Genomic DNA, 15,381 nt, shown 5'->3' on the forward strand with positions numbered 1-15,381 from the left:
TTTTAGGGATGAAAGAAAGAATTTTAGAGAGAAATGTATTAGGGAGATAAAAAAGGAATTTTCAGAGAGAGAAAATGAAAAATACGAGAGAAAAAATATATGTTGTAGAGAAAAAAATAAAAAATTAAAAGAGAAATAAAATTTGGAGTGAGAAAATTCTAAAAAATAAGAAAAGTTAATACATATATTTATTAGAAATAAAAAAAAGAGAGACATTTTAGAGATAGATATGTTAGAAAGAAGGATAAGTTTAAAGGGAAATTTTAGAAATGGAAAAATTTGGAAATTTTAATTTTTTAGAGAAAAGAAAAAGCGAGGGATGTGTTAGAAGAGGAAGAGAAATGAAAGTTCTAAAGATGAAAATTTTAGAAAGACAAGAAAAAGAAAATTTGTGAAGATATGAAAAATTAGGGGAAAATGTTAGAGAGAGAAAGGTTGATGAGAGATATATCAAAAGAAATAAACTAAAAGGAAAAAGAAATTTTGAAAAGCATAAATATTTCATAAATTCTTTTTTTTGTTTGGTTTTTGAAATTTACCTATAATTTCAAAACATTATTTGAAACAAAAAATTTAAATCTGAATCAAATATAAAAAGAAAAAAATTTCAAAAACAAAAAACTAGGTATGGTTTGATAACTTTTTCATTTTATGTTTTTTGATTGTTGAAAAAAATAGCCAATTCAATTTTATGTTTTCTATTTTCTAAAACCGCTTTTAAAAATTTTTGTAAATTTAAAAAATTAAAAAGAAAAATATATTTATGTTTTTAAATTTTGCTTAAACTTTTTATCTTTACCGTAACATATCTTTCCTCCACAATTTCTTTCTCAATCTAATTTTTTTCCTACCAAAATTTTTCTCTATAAAAAATTTATCTTTCTCCCTCCAAAATTTTTATTTATGGAATATTTAGTATCTCTCCAAAATCTTCATTTCTATATATTTTTATTTATCTATTTTGTTTTTTAAACCAAAAGATAATTGTTTTTTGGAGACCACCGTCCAAAACAACCTTTTTTGTTTTGTTTTTTTTAAAATCTTGTTTATATATATATTTTAAATATTCTTTTTTAAGACAATTATATTATATTTTGTTTTTATTCAAGATTTTTCAAAAGTTATAATATTTTAAATATTTTATAAATTCTTTTTTTGTTTGGTTTTTGAAATTTACCTATAATTTCAAAACATTATTTGAAACAAAAAATTTAAATCTGAATCAAATATAAAAAGAAAAAAATTTCAAAAACAAAAAACTAACTATGGTTTGATAACTTTTCTATTTTATGTTTTTTGATTGTTGAAAAAAATAACCAATTCAATTTTATGTTTTCTATTTTCTAAAACCGTTTTTAAAAATTTTTGTAAATTTAAAAAATTAAAAAGAAAAATATATTTATGTTTTTAAATTTTGCTAAACTTTTTATCTTTACTGTAACATATCTTTCCTCCACAAATTTCTTTCTCAGTCTAATTTTTTTCCTACCAAAAATTTTCTCTATAAAAAATTTATCTTTCTCCCTCCAAAATTTTTATTTATGGAATATTTAGTATCTCTCCAAAATCTTCGTCTCTATATATTTTTATTTATCTATTTTGTTTTTTAAACCAAAAATAATTGTTTTTTGGAGACCACTGTCCAAAACAACCTTTTTTGTTTTGTTTTTTTTTTTTAAAAATCTTGTTTATATATATATTTTAAATATTCTTTTTTAAGACAATTATATTATATTTTGTTTTTATTCAAGATTTTTCAAAAGTTATAATATTTTAAATATTTTATAAATTCTTTTTTTGTTTGGTTTTTGAAATTTACCTATAATTTCAAAACATTATTTGAAACAAAAAATTTAAATCTGAATCAAATATAAAAAGAAAAAAATTTCAAAAACAAAAAACTAACTATGGTTTGATAACTTTTCTATTTTATGTTTTTTGATTGTTGAAAAAAATAACCAATTCAATTTTATGTTTTCTATTTTCTAAAACCGCTTTTAAAAATTTTTGTAAATTTAAAAAATTAAAAAGAAAAATATATTTATGTTTTTAAATTTTGCTAAACTTTTTATCTTTACTGTAACATATCTTTCCTCCACAAATTTCTTTCTCAGTCTAATTTTTTTCCTACCAAAAATTTTCTCTATAAAAAATTTATCTTTCTCCCTCCAAAATTTTTATTTATGGAATATTTAGTATCTCTCCAAAATCTTCGTCTCTATATATTTTTATTTATCTATTTTGTTTTTTAAACCAAAAATAATTGTTTTTTGGAGACCACCGTCCAAAACAACCTTTTTTGTTTTGTTTTTTTTTTTTAAAAATCTTGTTTATATATATATTTTAAATATTCTTTTTTAAGACAATTATATTATATTTTGTTTTTATTCAAGATTTTTCAAAAGTTATAATATTTTAAAACAAATTAAAGTTATATATTTGTTGTACTTTAAATTTAAAAAATACGAGGTTGGAGAATAATATTTGATATTTATATAAATAAAATAATGATTAAACGTCTAAAATTTACATTCCATCTATCTACTACGTCCCACCGTTGTTGGGACGTAGCCGATTATGAGCTAGCTGACGACGAACTCTCGGTGCCATCGGTCTCTTAATTCTCGCAAGAGTAAAGGTATTGTCCATGCTCCCCACATTCACGTCCATGATCGGTCCTATAACCATATTGTGGTGGCAAATGTGGTGTGTGAAACTAACTTGAACTAGGAGTCGGTATGTAACGCTACGTATTTTTTTTATATATGATATTTTAGTAGTTTAATCTCATATACTAGAAAATTATTTTTTAAAAATTTTCGTTACAATAGAGATTTTTTTTCTAATTTAGTCTTTTTGTTCTGTTATTATCTTTTCTAAAAGAAATAATGTTTGTTAGGTAAGATTGGATTAGATAAAGCATATTAAGAAAATAAAATAAAAGGAAAGAAAGATAAAAGAAATATAAAAAAAATGAATAAAACATGGGTTGAGCTTAGAATTAGTTAAAAGATAATATCACAAATCCTTGGTTATATCGTTCCCTTTCCTCTCTCTCAATTTTCACTCTGGCATAACTGTTTTATTTTCCCCTCCCTTTCTCGTACACACATCCAACGTCAGTCCGTTAAGTCACGAATAAATTTTTGGATTGGCAATCCTTATAGTAGGTGTTAAATTTCATCAATTAAATTTTATTGTTTTTTTTTATTTTTGTTAATTTTTGGGAAATTGATTTAGGCTGGGCGAGTAAATTTCAAAGATTGAGCAAACATTTATTTTGGATCGCTATTGAGGTAAGAGGTTTTGCTTCAGAATGCCTTGGGCTAGGTTGTAATATTTATATGATGTTTTGAATGACTACATGATAATTTTTGTTTGTGAATTGAATGTTATGTGAAATTTTTGGCTGCAATGTTTAGTTATGGGAACTCATGCAGGATCTTGAATGTGAAACATTTTTTTTATATATATATATATATATATATATATATATATATATATATATATATTGTGACAACCACCCTACTGTAATGCACAAATTAGACTGAAATTGAGAATTAGGAATTAGGTGGGTGAGACTTGGCTCTGCTGATTGGGTGCCAACTACCATTGAGTATAGTCTCCAGGAAACCCACCTATGTACCATGATGGAGTTGATATCGTCTCTGTAGGGTTGGGTCAATTACTCACTTTACCAAAAGGAAAGGAAAATATGTTGTATTATTAGGAACATGCAATATGTTTGATGTTTGATGGTGTGATATTAAACTAAGCTGAACAGTGTTTTAGTTTATGCATCCACGTATAAGAAGGTCTGTGAGACGGGGTGGGCTAGATAGGGATGTTGACCTTGAGATAATATAGCCGACGGTGAATAACCAAACTTCAGGCCAGACGGAGAATCCACCAGTGGTTCCACACCCTGGTCAAACGAAGAATCCACCAATGGGTTAAACTTCTAGACAGCTAAGCCTACTATAGCATCCTTAATGATCGAGACTTTACAGACTGTAACGCCCCGAGTCCCTCAGGTTAGTTAGTCTCGATTCAGGAGATTTTCCATTTAATATTAAATTGATGGTTAATTAAATTTATCTATATTTATCGGGCTCTAAAAATCCAATTAAATTAATAATTACCGAACTCTGTATGTTGGGTCTTGTTTTAAGGGGAATGAACTCATTTCTCTTGGGCTTGGATGGTTGGGCCTCCATTGAGGTAATTTGGTTTTTAAAACAAAACAAAAGAAAGATAAAAACCCTAGCCCAAGCCATTTCTCCCTTCTTCTTCTTTCTTCCACCCTAGTCGCCCCCCCCCCCCCCCCCCCCCCCGATTTTCTTTTTCATTTTTTCAACCCAGCCGCCCCCTTTGTTTTCCGGCGACCCAGCCTCCCTCTTCCCGCGTTTTCTTTTGCAAGCGACGTCGCGGCGGTCCTCCGCGCACGGTAGGTCCGACAAGTGGCGCACGGGTTCCACAAGCAGCGGCGGCGCGACCTCCTTGGCGGCGTTTGAGCAGCGGCGGCCGGCGACTCCTGGCGCTCCAGCGGCTGCGTATCGTAACAGGTACAGCGGGCACGGCAGCGTCCTCGCAGCGGCGCACGGTGGACTGTCACAGCGGCGGACCGGCGGCGCGACTCCCCGATGTTCCGACGGCCTGCAGCAGCGGCGGCGCGCCCCGACGTTCTGCAAGAACCAACGCGGCCTCCTCCTCGCGGCGGCGCACGGCGAACGGGCGGTACAGCAGCGGAACGACGGCGGAATTTGTACGTTACAGCGGTGTTTAGGACGTTTGGCGGTGACCCACATCCGTTCGGAGCTCGATTTAGGCTACCCACACCTTGGCGAGTTAGATCTAGGTGACCCACATTTATACGAAGTCGGTTTTGGTGCTAATGCGTCATTCGAACCCTTTTAGAGTTAATTTCGAAGGATAAATAATGTACGTAACATGCTGTATTTTCTGTTTTGGTGTGCTTAGGGTGAGGTCGACGCAAAACTTAAGGGCACGATTGTGGGTAAGTAGACAAGGGGCGTGTGCGTGTGTTAATGTATGCTCGATGGTCTCTAACGTGCTGATTTTTGTGACGTTAATGCTAATTTTGTGATGTCAATGTGCTAAATAATTTTCGTTGTGGTAGTCGATATACTTGGAATGGTGTTGAGTATTTGTCGATGAAAAATGGTGAGTTTTCTGCTTTGCTAAACTGTGAGTATTGCTATGGTAATGTTTGTTGCCTGGATATATATGTTTTGTTCGGCGTGTTTAGTGAGCTATTATCCTTGGTAATACTTGTTAAATACTGATGTTGGATATTGAGCATGATTGGTTTATCATTTTGTTATTAGAAAGTTGATAAAGTTGTGAAAGCATGCTGAACTGTACTTGTGAGTTGAAAGATGCAGGGTTAGTGGTAAAAGAAAGTATATAGTAAGACTCTGGTGAAAGTTGGATTTTTGGAAGGAATGAAAGAGTGGGTGTCAGGGCCTCGGGTATAAATGGTCGGGGGCTGATACATCACTAACGGAGTATCGAGGCCTCAGGTATAAATGGTCGAGGGTCGATACGAGGAGTCCTTTGGAGGGAGGACTATTGGGGCCTTGGGTATAAATGGTCAAGGGCCAATAGATGGTGAAGTCATCGGGGCCTCGAGTATAAATGGTCGAGGGCCGATGCTGCAGGGTCGGGGCTTTGGGTACAAATGGTCAGGGGCCGACTCTACTCGAAGGAGATAGCTGTGGAAGAGTAGGATAACTGTGATACGCATAGAGGTACTTGTGATGTTGGGGAGACTAGGGGTTGGTTGTTAACGTGCTTCCTGGCTGTGGTTGTCACTAAAATGTCATGAAATGTGTTTATGTTTGAATGCATAGTGTATTGAAAAACATGACTACGAATGTTTCTAGATATAGTTGAGCATGTTGTGTGTGTGTGTTGGTGAGGGCTACTTACGGAGTATATTTTATATACTCACCCCTCCTCTACAATGATTGTTTCAGGTGAAGGACTCGCGGGCGACCATGGTGATGGGATGAGGGAGACATGACAAGCGAGGACCATAGGCTGCTTAGTCACTCTTGCTTAGCTTAAGTGATTAGTCAAAACATTATGTTAGGGTCAATAAATTATTTGTTTGCATTTGAATAATTGGGATATTTCCCCTTGTTGTTAGTTTCATTTCGGGATGGATGCCTATTTTAGTTTTATTCCATGCTTTGAGTTTTGCCTAGTTTGAATAATAAACTTGCCTCGTGAGGTGGTCCACAAACGTTGTTGAATGATATAAGTAGCACAAGCCACTTTCTGACGATCATTGCATTCCATAAAGTCAAAAGCCTTCTCAATTTCTTCGATCCATTCTTCAGCAACAATTGGATCTGTGCTTGTACCATCAAAAGAGGGTGGATGAAGCTTTCTGAACTGTTCGACCACACGATTGACTCCATCATTGGCCAGAGCCTGCTTTCGTTGTGGAAAAACAGGACGGTACAAGCACTAACAGGAATGCTCCGGCCAATGATGGAGTCAATCGTGTGGTCGAACAGTTCAGAAAGCTCTATCCACCCTCTTTTGATGGTACAAGCACAGATCCAATTGTTGCTGAAGAATGGATCGAAGAAATTGAGAAGGCTTTTGACTTTATGGAATGCAATGATCGTCAGAAAGTGGCTTGTGCTACTTACATGTTGAAAAGAGGAGCAAATAAATGGTGGAATATGACTCGTAGGACATGGAATGTCGCTGAAAATCCTATGGGTTGGGATAGGTTCAAGGAACTTTTCTTTGAGAAATTCTTTCCCCCGACTGCTAGACAGAACAAGGAGGCAGAGTTTATCAAGTTAGAACAAGGAAGACTGCCTCTGATAGAGTATGAAAAGAAGTTCGAAGAGTTTTCTCACTACGCCCCTCATTTGGTGGACACTGATTGGAGGAAAGCAAGACAATTTGAAAGGGGTTTGAGACCAGAATTAAGGAAGCATGTTGCTGCCTTCAGATTGATGACCTATGCCGAGGTGTTGCAAACAGCTCAGATCTTGTCACAGGATTTGGACAACACGAAGTCATTTTCCAAGGATGATGGTTCAAAAAGGAAGTTCCATGGAGGACAGAGTTCGAGTCAACCTCATAAGAGGGTAGGCTCTAGTAGTAGTGGACAACAGTCAGAGTGTAAGACATGTGGCAAGAACCATACTGGGACATGCTACAAAGAGACAAGAGCCTGCTTTCGTTGTGGAAAAACAGGACACTTCATCAACAATTGTCCACTGAGCCAAAAAGCAGATGACTCAAAGGCATAAGAGAAGAAATCAAGTAAGAAGGGTAGAGTCTTTGCGATCACTAAGCAAGAGGCTAATGATGAGCTTAATGTTGTTTCAGGTACTATCCTCATAACTGGAATTACTGCTTTTGTATTGATTGATTCTACTTCTACAAATTTTTTCATATCGGCTACATTTGTTAGAAAGTTTAAGTTGATGCCTGTAGACTTGAGTTATATACTTAAGGTATCCACTCCTTCTGGTAACGTGCTACATACTGATAAGGTAGTTAAATCCTGTCAATTGAGTATTGCTGATCGAAACTTGATTGCTGATTTGACAATTCTTGAGATGACTGATTTTGACGCAATTCTGGGTATGGATTGGTTATCGGCAAATCACGCTAACATTCTTTGCCGTGAAAAAGAGGTCTTGTTCTCCCCTCCAGATCAACCAAAGTTTCATTTTAAGGGAGTAAAAGTATATCCTCTTCCAAAGATTATATCTGCACTTAAAGCATGTAAGCTAATTGAGAATGGTTGTTGGGGTTATCTAGCCAGTGTAGTTAACACGGAGAAGACATGTAAATCAATTGAAGAGTTACCTGTAGTCCGCAAGTTCACTGATGTTTTTCCGGAAGATTTTCCTAGTCTGCCCCCTGACAGAGAGATTGAATTCTCTATTGATTTGGTACCGGGAACGACACAATTATCCAAAGCACCCTATAGAATGGCCCCTGCTGAACTTCGAGAACTCAAGGAACAAATCCAAGAGTTGTTGGACAAAGGTTTTATTCGTCCAAGTGTTTCTCCTTGGGGTGCTCCAGTCCTTTTTGTTAAAAAGAAGGATGGATCTCTTCGTCTGTGCATTGATTATAGGGAGCTCAACCGTGTGACTATAAAGAATAAATACCCACTCCCTCGGATTGAAGATTTATTTGACCAGCTTCAAGGCGCTAGTGTTTTCTCAAAGATTGATTTGAGGTCAGGCTATCACCAGTTGAAGATTAAAGCTTGTGACATCCAAAAGACTGCATTTAGAACACGTTATGGCCATTATGAGTTCTTGGTCATGCCTTTTGGATTGACTAATGCTCCAGCTGTCTTTATGGATTTGATGAATAGGGTATTCAATAATTTCTTGGATAAATTTGTCATTGTCTTCATTGATGACATCTTAGTTTATTCCAAGACAAAACTTGAGCATGAGTTGCACTTAAGACAAGTATTAGAGGTATTACGGGAGAAGAAACTCTATGCTAAATTTAAGAAGTGTGAGTTTTGGCTTAAGAGCATTGCCTTTCTAGGACATGTGGTGTCCAAAAAGGGGATCTCAATGGATCCAAGCAAAATTGAGGCGGTTATGAATTGGCCACGACCCACCAATGTACGGAAAATTCGAAGTTTTCTTGGCTTGGCTGGCTATTATAGAAGGTTCGTGGAAGGTTTTTCTAAGATTTCATCTCCTTTGACTCAGCTAACAAGAAAGAATGCACGATTTCAGTGGTCAGAAGATTGTGAGCAAAGTTTTCAAGAATTGAAGAAGAGACTTGTTACTGCTCCAGTTTTAACAGTTCCTAGTGGGGACTCAGGTTTTGTGGTTTACAGTGACGCGTCAAGAAATGGTCTAGGTTGTGTACTTATGCAAAGTGGTAAAGTTATTGCCTATGCTTCACGACAACTCAAGAACCATGAACAAAATTACCCTACTCATGACTTGGAGTTAGCAGCAGTTGTGTTTGCTTTAAAAATTTGGAGGCATTACTTGTATGGTGCTCATTGTGAGATTTTCACTGACCACAAGAGCTTAAAATATTTCTTCACTCAGAAGGAATTGAATATGCGTCAACGACGTTGGTTAGAGTTAGTTAAGGATTATGATTGCTGCCATCCTGGTAAGGCTAATGTGGTGACAGATGTCTTAAGTAGAAAGTCTTCAGGTTACTCAGCAACCTTACTCACGACTCAAAGCATTTAATTAAAGATTTTGAGAAGTTAGCGATTGATGTGACTACAGAGAGTGTATCTTCGTTGTTGGCTAGCTTGGTGGTCGAACCATCTTTAATTAGCAGGATCAAACATGCTCAACTTTCAGATCCAGCTTTGAAGAAGATTGTCGATGATGTTAGCAAATCTAAACGAGTTGAATTTTCAGTGTCATGTGATGGAGTTTTATGGTTTGGTGATCGTCTTTGCGTACCAAATGACCAGATTATTAAGAAGGAGATCATGACTGAAGCTCATAATACTCCATACTCGGTTCACCCTGGGAGTTCAAAAACCAAGACCTCCGAAGAACTTATTGGTGGATAGGAATGAAGCGAGACGTTGCTGACTTTGTTAGTCATTGTCTAACATGCCAGTAGGTAAAAATTGAACATCAAAGACCATCGGGACCCCTCCAACCGTTGGTTATACCTAAGTGGAAATGGGAGAGTGTCTAAATGGATTTTGTGACTGGATTACCTAAGACACAACATGGTTTTGAGACTGTGTGGGTCATTGTTGACCGTTTAACTAAATCAGCTCACTTTTTACCGGGTAAGTCTACTTACACAGCAAAAAAATGGGCTCAAATTTATGTCAAGGAAATAGTTCAACTACATGGTATACCGATCTCTATAGTATCGGATAGAGATCCCAAGTTTACCTCCAAGTTTTGGAGAAGTTTGCATAAGGCTATGGGCACGAGACTTGACTTCAATACTACTTTTCACCCGCAGATCGATGGCCAAACAGAGAGGACAATTCAAACATTGGAAGATATGCTTCGAGCTTGTACGTTGGATTTTCAAGGGAGTTGGGAGAAACATCTGCATTTAATTGAATTTTCTTATAATAATAGCTATCAAGCAACCATTGGAATGGCACCCTTCGAGGCTCTTTATGGACGAAAATGCAGGTCACCTGTCAATTGGAGTGAAGTTGGAGAGAATTTAATTTTGGGACCAGAATTAGTGCAGAAGACAAACAAGTCCATTAACTTAATCAAACAGAGAATGGAGACAGCCCAGAGTCGTCAAAAAAGTTATGGTGACGTTAGAAGAAAAGAATTGAACTTTGAGGTTGGAGACATGGTATTTCTAAAAGTTTCACCATTAAAAGGAATTTTAAGATTTGGAAGAAAAGGAAAGCTTAGTCCAAGATTTATTGGACCTTTTGAAATTTTAGAAAAGGTGGGTGTTGTAGCATATCGCTTGGCCTTACCACCTGCCTTAGATCGAATCCATAATACTTTCCATGTTTCAATGCTTCGAAAGTATATTGCAGACGCATCACATGTGCTAAGCTACGAACCACTTCAAATAAAAGAAAACCTAACTTATGACAAGATTCCAGTTCAAATTTTGGACAAGAAGGATCGAGTTTTACGCAATAAAACCATTCCTCTTGTAAAAGTTTTATGGAGGAATCATTCATCTGAAGAAGCTACTTGGGAAACTGAAAAGAATATGATAGGTAGATATCCTAAATTATTCGTTTAGCAAGATATGTAAATTTCGAGGACGAAATTTCTTTTTAGGTGGGGTGTTTGTAACAACCAAAATAATAATAATAATAATAATAATATATAAATATACATATATTTAAATTATTATTATTTTTTAGTTGTTTTCTTTTATTTTCTCAAAGATAAACCTTTTTGTTTTAGAAATTACTTTTAAAAGATAATTTGTTCTTAGAATTTAAAAAATAAAAAGAAAGAGTTTTATTAAATCTTTATCTTTTTATTATCCTTTTTAGATAAGGATTCATTATGGTTTGTTATAAAAGCCCTTAAACCCTAGGTTTTATTTTCTTAAACTGTTAGACCTAGTTTTCTCTCAAAGAAAAGAAAGGAAGAAGAGTTTGGTATTTTCTCTCAAAGATCCGTAAGATTTTCTTCTCATTGTTTTAGTTTATTTTTCTTGATTTGTAGTTCTTTAATTCAGTTTATTGGGAAAAGTTTTGAGGTCTTTGTTTTTTAGAATAAAAGATTTTAAGGACTTTTTACCCTAAAAATTTTCCAGAATTTTTGGTTTGAATTTTTTGTTTATAAGACTGTTTTTGGGCTATTTTGAGGCTTTTTTTACATAAAAAGTTTACCTATTTGTATCCTATAAATTATAGTTTGTTGTTATGATTTTTACATGAAAAATTATATGTTTTTACCAAATTTTAAAGGTTTTCTATAAAGCTTTTAGATCTGATTTTTTTCTATAAAAATCAATAAATTGTTAATTGTTTTATGGAAAATTCTTGGAAGTTTTATTTTATAAAACAGAAAATTTTTCAGATTTAAAATCCCCAAATTTTCAATTGTTTAGAAGGTTTTTAAGCTGGTTTTATTGAGAAACTTTTTGTAAATTTAGTTCGTATTGATTTATATCGATTCTTGTAATTTTAAAGGTTGTTATGGTGGATTTTAAAGGCTTTTTAACCTAGTTTTCAGATCTGGTTTTGTAGCCCCAAATCCATACTTTCCTAATTATTTTACATAAAAAAGTGTTTTGAATGGGAAAATTGGGTAGATAAGATTTGAGTTAGTAATTGGTTGAATTTTAAATCCTTGGATAGGATTTAAGAATTGATTTTGGATATTGGTTGTTTCTAGGCCTCTAAGTTGACAACTAACAAGGAAGAAGTTAATTAGATTCGTAGGATTTCTGAAAGAGGTAAGTAATTTGTCATATCCCTTCGAAAAATTATTGTAAGTAATTTACCGTATCCCTTCGAAAAGTGTTGTAGGTGATTTGTCATATTTCAAAAACTAAAATGTATTTTGGATTTGATAGGAAGATTTGAAATTGATATCTTGCATATGAAATTGAAGTTTTATTATGGATTTGAAAACTAATTTGACAATTGAAATTATGTTTATTTGCAAAGTATTTGAAGTATTCTTAAATGATTTGATAATGTTTTGTTTAAATTTATTTAAAGGTTTGAAATTGATATTTTGTTTATTTGTGAAATATTTGAAATCATGTTTTGGAGGATTGATAAAGTTTGTTTTAAATTATTTCAATGTTTTGAAGTAATTTAATATTGAAAGTAAGTATTTGTTTTGCATTTTATTTGAAAGATATTTGGATTGATTTCATAGGGCTATCCGGCTATGCCATGATTTTGTTTTGAGGAATGTTTTGCTTATTTGGGGTAGTAGCCTAATTTGAAATTGATGGATTTCTGTTCTGGCTTATTTGTTGGAAGACACTTTTGTGGTTTGACATTCCTTGGGAATGAAGATTCATGTGTGTGTTATTCACTCACATGGCCTCACACTTATAGAACTCTGTTCTGGTCGATATTAATTCGACAACTCTGATAGAAGCTTCTGATTGATTTGGTGTTACCGACGGGTAACCACATATGTTCTGTAGGCTACCCAAATAATGCAACCTTCCATTCTGATTTTGAAAGTATGAATGAATGTAAGATTGTTTTGAATGTTTGAATGATTTAGTTATTCAAAAGTTTGAAAGTTGTACCAACTGTTTTAGAATGAACTTTGAAAGTTGTGAGTGAAAGAAAATTTGTTTTGAAGGATTTGAAGTTTGATCGAATGAAAGTTTGTTTTGAATGAATGAAAGTTTGTTTTGAAAGAATGAAAGTTTGTTTTGATTGACTGAAAATTTTATCTTAATTGAAGACTTTTGTTTCTGAAAATCTAGTTTATTTTGAAAGTTTTGAAAGTTGTATTGAACATTTTAAAGGACTTTAAAAGTTTTGATTTGTTCGTATTTTTGTTTACGAATGTTTTGAAAGGAAAATGAATTTCGAAATTCGATATGGAAATTGCTTATTGAGTATTTTTGTACTCATTTATTCGAAATTCGATGTGATACTAGGCATGGATTGGTTAGCTGCCAACCGGGCTAATATTGATTGCTCGAAGAAGGAAGTTAGCTTTCGCTTGCCCTCCGGACAAAACTTTATCTTTAAAGGAGTTAAGGCCAGGGTCCCAAGGGTGGTGCCGGCATTGAAGGCCAACCATCTCCTCCAGCGTGGTGCCTGGGCCTATTTGGCCAGCGTCGTGGATGCAAGGAAGGTTGTGCCAAGCATTGAGGCGGTTCGTGTGGTTAATGAGTTCACTGACGTGTTCCCTGAGGACCTCCCCGGCTTGCCTCCGTCTCGCGAAGTGGACTTTTATATAGAGTTGCTGCCAGGGACGGCTCCCATCTCGAAAGCACCTTATCGAATGGCTCCGGCAGAGTTGAAAGAGCTGAAGCTACAGTTGGAAGAATTACTTGACAAGGGTTTCATCTGACCAAGCGTGTCCCCTTGGGGTGCGCCCGTGCTCTTTGTTAAGAAGAAAGACGGTTCTATGCAACTTTGTATAGATTACAGGGAACTAAACAAAGTTACGGTTAAGAATAAGTATCCCCTACCACACATTGATGACCTTTTTTATCAGCTTCAGGGGGCGAAAGTGTTCTCGAAGATAGACTTGCGTTCGGGATACCACCAATTAAGGATAGAGGAGGCCGACATTCCAAAGACAGCGTTCAAAACCAGGTATGGGCATTATGAGTTTATCGTGATGTCATTTGGACTCACAAATGCTCCGGCAGCCTTTATGGAGCTAATGAATCGGGTCTTTAAGGTTATTTAGACTCATTCGTCATTGTATTTATCGATGACATCCTGATATACTCCAAGACTGAGCAGTGTCACGAGGAGCATCTCAGACAGGTTTTGACCACACTACGAGAGAACAAGTTGTATGCAAAGTTTTCAAAGTGTGAGTTCTGGCTGGACAAAGTGGCTTTCCTAGGTCACATAGTCACCAGGGAAGGTATTGCAGTAGCCCCGCCAAGGTAGAGGCAGTTAGCAATTGGCCAAGACCTAGTTTAGTTACAGAGATTCGTAGTTTTCTCGGCTTGGCTGGCTACTACAGGAAGTTCATCCAGAATTTCTCTCGGATAGCGGCACCGTTGACGCAGTTGACTCGTAAGAATGCTACCTTCACTTGGAGTAGCGAGTGTGAGGAGACTTTTCAAGAATTAAAGAAGCGTTTGGTGTCTGCACCAGTGTTAACTGTCCCCGATGGGTCGGGGGGCTTGGTGGTTTATAGCGACGCCTCGCGAAAGGGCTTGGGATGTGTGCTGATGCAACATTGGAAAGTTATAGCATATGCCTCTCGACAACTGAAGGTGCATGAGCTTAACTACCCCACTCATGACTTAGAACTAGCAGCAGTTGTCTTCGCCTTAAAGTTGTGGAGGCACTACCTTTACGGAGAAAGAATTCAGGTCTTCACGGATCATCAGAGTTTGAAGTACCTTTTCACTCAGAAGGAGCTTAACTTAAGACAGAGACGGTGGCTAGAGTTGGTGAAGGATTATGATTGTGAGATTAGTTACCATCCAGGTAAAGCAAATGTGGTGGCCGATGCTCTTAGTAGGAGGGCGGCGAGTGTGGCATCTCTTGTAGCGGTCTGCAGTCCAATACACAGCGAGTTGGAACGCTTGGAGGTGGAGTTGACGGTGGATGATGTCTCCGCGTTGTTGGCTCGACTCTCAGTGGAACCTAGCCTGAGACAGAGGATCATTGTTGCCCAAAAGGGAGACCCTAGCTTGGCCAAAGACTTTAGTATGGTGGGCCATGGAGACTTCACTCTTTCGGATGAGGCAGCTTTGCTTTTTCGCGGAAGGTTGTGTGTTGATTACGCTTGTTTACATGCGTAAAAAGAAGGTTTTAGATGCTGTTTTTACAATGTTTCAGCTTTGTTTCGGATTTTTCTCGATCGTTTGAGTTCCAATTCATGCAAAATTCATATATTATGGTTTGTGGTTGGCTTATATTGTATTTATGACAATTTAGGACCATTTGGGAGTGCAAATTAATCAAAAGAAGCAAAAAGACGGAAAAACTTACATGGGAGGCGCCAGACGCCTAGGAAGCCTGTAGAAAAACAGTTTTTCTTCCAACTTTGCCCTTAATGAAACGCGTATTCCAATGCGTTTTGGTGGTTCCAACCGATGCATACGTGTAAAAGAAGTGTTCCACTATCAGTTTGAGCACGATTTGGTCAGTCAAAAGAGTTGGAAATGGGTGATTCACCATCGTTTTAGGACCTACCTAACCAATTCTGCACAGCTATAAATTCCAGCAACTTCTCCTCCAAAATCATCAAGCCT

The 15,381-nt window shown here is 35.8% G+C and overlaps 1 pseudogene; it reads left to right on the top strand.

Annotated features, from left to right (window-relative positions):
• Positions 1-3,992: 3,992 nt before the first annotated feature.
• On the top strand, positions 3,993-14,928 carry LOC148211306 (uncharacterized; annotated as a pseudogene).
• Positions 14,929-15,381: the final 453 nt, after the last annotated feature.

Source organism: Momordica charantia (genome assembly GCF_013281855.1).
Source record: "Momordica charantia cultivar OHB3-1 chromosome 5 unlocalized genomic scaffold, Mcharantia_2.0 BLBB01000005.1, whole genome shotgun sequence".
NCBI classification, from domain to species: domain Eukaryota; kingdom Viridiplantae; phylum Streptophyta; class Magnoliopsida; order Cucurbitales; family Cucurbitaceae; genus Momordica; species Momordica charantia.